The following is a 5,279-nucleotide window of genomic DNA, read 5'->3' as shown; positions in this document are numbered from 1 at the left end:
GTTAAGACTTATTACGTCCAGTAGTTTCACTGGCTACAATGTCCTTCAAACCGGAACACAACATTCACTACACACTGCTGCTAGGAGGCAGAAATAGACATTGCAGTGGTGCCTACCCAGGCTGACTCTCACATATGAGAGACCTACTACAAGTGATATCTTATGTTTATGCGAATTTATTGACATTGAAATAAAACTACCGGGCGGTCAGTCTGCCCCGTGACCTTGAGGGCTGGAGTCTTCGAAACGTCGGGAGAAACTTTAAATATAAAAAACTGTGATAAAAACCGTAAAATAGTTTTATTTCAGACACAATAATAAATTGTCAAGTAAACAAAAATACTATTTTAGTAGACTATTTTTATACGACGTCCGCTCATTAAATTAACAACCCTCAATTTTTATTTAGATTGTCCAGAGATTTTGGTTCCAAACATGATATATGGGGATCTATCTTTGCGGAACGTAAATTACGCGGGGAAACAAAGTAATTCGTGGTAGTAAAATAAAAAGTGTTCGGGATCGGTGGATATTTGTCAACTGATGGCTGAGAATTTGTTAAAGGATATAAAAGATATAAAAGACTTGGGGAGACGTATTCGTTTTTCCTTCGTTGATGTTAGTTTAATATAAGGCTGAGAATGTTTTTAGGAGTTAACACTCCTAAAAATTGGGTTTGAGGGTTGTTTGATCATGATTATTGATAGCAAATATTTTTTTTTTATTTGAGATATTTTAAACTTAATTGCTTTGTCGTAGTAATTTGTTTTGTGAAATGATATCATGTTAATGAAAGAAATCAATGAAATGATTTTATATCATGTCTCCTTGCTGTTTAACCTGTGATGTAAAAAAGTTTTAGTCAGTCAGTAGCATTGTAGCTACTAAACGAATTTATCCTGACTAGTTAGTTAATAATTACTTTTTATTCGAAACATTTCAACAACTATCATGGTGGCGTAGTTGTATTACGGTACGACTGTAGTGCTGAGGTCTCGGGTTTGATTCCTGGTGGTTGCTGGTGGCTGGAAAATAATATTAGGTTTTTCTCTGAGTATCAGTTCCGGGTCTGCAACTTGTACCTGAAAGGTAATGAGCTTGCCCCCTATCACAACATGGGACGAATACACACGGCGCAAAGTGGGAACACCTGTTGCGCCTCTGCCTACCCCTTCAGGGATACAAAGCTTGAGTGTGTGTACGAAACATTGCAAATTTGACTTAGGTTTGGGCAAACATTTCATTGCATATAAGGCACACACGTACACAAACGTGTGCATGAATCAAACTAGGACCTTATTCTCTATCATGGTTTGAAAATGGGCCTCCACTAAAGATTTCCACATCAACCTATAGTAAAACGTCGCTAAATTATCTTATTGTCTATGCTACATGCTAATTTGACAGTGTGTAACGCACCGCATCGCGTTTGAACCGATATGAATTGGTTCCATTCCACGCTGACTTCACGAAAATAACGTAACACGGCTGCGTTACGAGTTTAGACTGTAGAGAATAAGGTCCCTGAAAGGTCGTTTTATAGACTACGTTTAGATTTATAAACAGTATTTGTTTGGACTGTGGAGATACGCGATCAGATTTATGTTTGCTTTCTAAATATCTGCGGGATTACTTGGGACTTTATACAATACCACCGGCTAAACAACTCTTCGGTTTTATATCTACGATACTAATAATAACTATACAAATACTATTACTAATACTGCAGCGTTAAATTTTACCAACTTATTTAGCATAGAATAATTGCGTGTTTTTATTTATCATAAAAATAATTTTGAATTTTCTATGGTACAGTGGCGAAGTATGAATTTTCTAAAAGGGAACCCGACTTAGAGGTACTAATAATATGCATAAATGCGGTTTGTGAATCTTTCTAATTATAATTAGATTTTACATGAATTACGAAAGGGAAGGCAGGAATCGGGTTATATGGACCCTTAGCCATTGCCACGGTAGTAATCATTATCAATGGTTGTGATTACCATTTAAACTGTGTAGTCGACAGTTGTTACCAAGAGTGGTACTTAAAAGGCTGATGTTATACGAGCGTCTCTTGGATGGTTTATCTATACTATTATATAAAACTGATGGGTTTGTTTGAAAGCGCTTATCTCAGGAACTGCTGGTTTGAATTGAAAAAATATTTTAGTGTTCGATAGCCCATTTATCGAAGTGGGCTATAGGCTATATAATATACTTGTATAAATCCTTGAAAGTAGAGAATGTTGCGGCAACCTAGAGGTAAGAGAGGCAAAATATTAACAATTTTAAATAGAATACAATTATGTCACTAATATATCTAATCGATCTAATTCTGTGAAGTCAAAATTTTCGTTTAAAAGATTTCTATAGTAAATTAAATAGTATATTTTTTTTCTGTAAAAACTGTTTATTTATAAGACGTTCGAAAGCAAGTCCGACAAAAACTTACCTGTTTCAATAGTCGAATAATGTTTAAAGTAAGGCTTATCGTGGCCGATTTATTTAGAATTTATTGCTCCTACATTTTTCTAATTTGTACATATTTTATGAAACCACTTATGGTTAGGTCCTTATTTAGCTTATTTCGTTTTTTGAACGTTATAAATAGAAACTTTTAATGTAATAGAATTACATTTTATCAGTTATAGAGAGTTTAGGATTTACGTAAAAGTGTTTTGCATTATTAATATAGATAATTGGCAATAATTATTTATTTAGTAGGCTGGTAGGTACTATATTATACACATTATAGACATAGTTAAATGAACTGTGATTATGGTACTTATGGCGAAAACATACTGTATTTGTTCTTTATTTGAGGTTCTTTAGACTGAACAACAACATTCGTATAACTGTGTGAGATAAGTTTTTTTCCCTATGTGTACATTATAGTTATATAATATTATTATTTATTATACTATTGGACCCCACTCCACTTACCATCAGGTGCAGTGGGGGTCCTTTGCCATGTACGTTAAAAAAAATGAATTTCTTTTGCTAATTTTACGTGCGAAAATTAATAGATGTAAATTTGTAACTAAATCGAATTGGTATGAATTCCTTGAAGTGTATGGAAAAATCACCTTTATTAGACTTAGAAAGAAAACAAAAAACTATTTATTACAGTCGCAACTTAAACAAACATAATGTACATACATAAATAACAAATCTTAATAGAAAAAATAGCTGGTCGCGGCTGTGACCGGTAGGTTCGTAGGACTTCGAGTTGAAAAGGCCAGTAGTGGTAAACAATATATTATTGGCAGTAACCTACTAATGTTCACGTACAGGAAGACATTGTGGGACGAGTCCGTGCATGATTGATGGTCGGAAAGGTAACAATCAGCCGCTGAGAGAGCAGACCTAGATTTCTGGTTGTTTATTGTGAAAAACATTCACATTTTACAGATAATTATAGACAAATTTATTGACTGTAATTATAGAGAATTTCGACTTAAACGCTCAATGAGTCGACTAATAGTGATTTTTGTTTTTTTTAAATAGTATATTTCTTTTTACTGAACATATGTTTATTTTAATAAATCTATATACAACGTGAGATATTAGAAACTGCAGACTTCATTTTTTTATCTATATAAATACATTCGACATTCGCGTGGATAGGGTAATTAAAGTGTAATAAATTAATCAATTTATTGTCCTTAATGTCACCCAAACACCCAATAAAGGATACATATTTCAATGAATAAAAACTGACAATATATCTTCGACGCGTCCAGCTCATAATTCCAAATTCTAAAGAATCGCCCTCGATGTTGACAGCGAGCCAGCATTTAAAGTAACTGGTCGATGTCTTACCGTTCACGGGCAGAGGTGAACGCACCTGATGTGAACTTGACTCCAATTACCTTAACATTGCCGGCCGCTCGCAGTTATGTAATGATCTAATTCTATTGTACCTTTACCGTAGCATATGATCTGGAAATTGAGGTCCTGTGAAATAATTTTGGATGGAAGTAGGTATTGTAAAGGATTTTGGACAAATTTCGAAACGAGTTCTTAAGTATATTTTGGAATTTAGGTGATGGCAAAGTTAGAGCTTTATAAAACGATAAATCAAGCTGAATAATACCCGCAACTACTAATAGCAAAACATCAACAAAACTAATTAGTACTGACGGTACGTTACTCGTGTTATCGCGTAACCCATATTAAACTAGTGTTTTGTTGACAAATCTGTATCGAGTATTGCGTGTGTCTGAGGAAAAAAATACCGTTTTGTGATTATACGTTGTTAGATATATTTGCATTAGCAAAGCTGTTGACCTATACCCATGCCTTTGTAATGTTTAGAGGGCTATTGCGAAAATTTACTTGACACATCTTGATGACCTCTCGCACCTCTGCACCTATATAGAAACAATGCCAATCCATTCCTAACAGTTGCACAATAGACATTGTTTACATAAATGCAATACTCATAACTGGACCACGGCAGCTGCGAGATCTGGTTAGTACAAGTGGACCGCTATCTAGGCGTCTGTTGCTTCCTGTTTACGAAACCAAACGTACCCTTCGAATATTCCGCAGTAAGTGTCTCAATGCGAGTCCAGGGTAGGACCGTGAACTGCGCCCGCGCACCCGTTTTTATTCGCAGTCGGATGATCCGAGGCCGATATATAAGCGGCGGCAAGAGCACCCGGCATCATTCGCGATTAAACGGCACCGGTGCGAGCTTCCGCAGACCGAGGCCGCCCTGACCGCCAGCTGAATTGACATAATTGCGCGCCACCCTTCCGCGATGTCGATGCGTTTGTTGCTCGTTGTCGTACTCGTCGCTTCCGTGGAGTGCGCACCCTTCTTCGACGCGATATATGATGCCATCAACGGCAACTCCAGGAGATCCTATGGGTACAGTGGCTATGGGAATTATGGCTACGGGGGTTATGGAGGCTACGGAGGATACAACGGCTATGGCTATCCCTCACATCGACATGTTGAGAAACCTCAGAGGCAAGGGAAGACGTTTAAGGAGATATGCAGAGTGCACTTCCCCGACGCGGCCGCAGTCCCCGGCACGGGCGGGATAGTGTGTCCGTACTGAGGGTCGGACCGCGTGTTCTACGCTGTGGAGCGATTGCTCCGACGCCGCAATATTATGAGGATGGGTTGATCTTTAACTTGACACAACATATGTTTAAAAAGGTTTGGTTTTGTGAACAATTATGGTATACACCTCACGGTTAGTCAACTGTTGCTTACTTCAACTTTCATCAAGTTTAGTTTGTGTAATTGCAAGAAGTTAGCCATAAAAA

Source organism: Manduca sexta, chromosome 17 (assembly GCF_014839805.1).
Source record: "Manduca sexta isolate Smith_Timp_Sample1 chromosome 17, JHU_Msex_v1.0, whole genome shotgun sequence".
In the NCBI taxonomy this organism is placed as follows: domain Eukaryota; kingdom Metazoa; phylum Arthropoda; class Insecta; order Lepidoptera; family Sphingidae; genus Manduca; species Manduca sexta.
Note: the sequence above shows the minus strand (reverse complement) of the source record.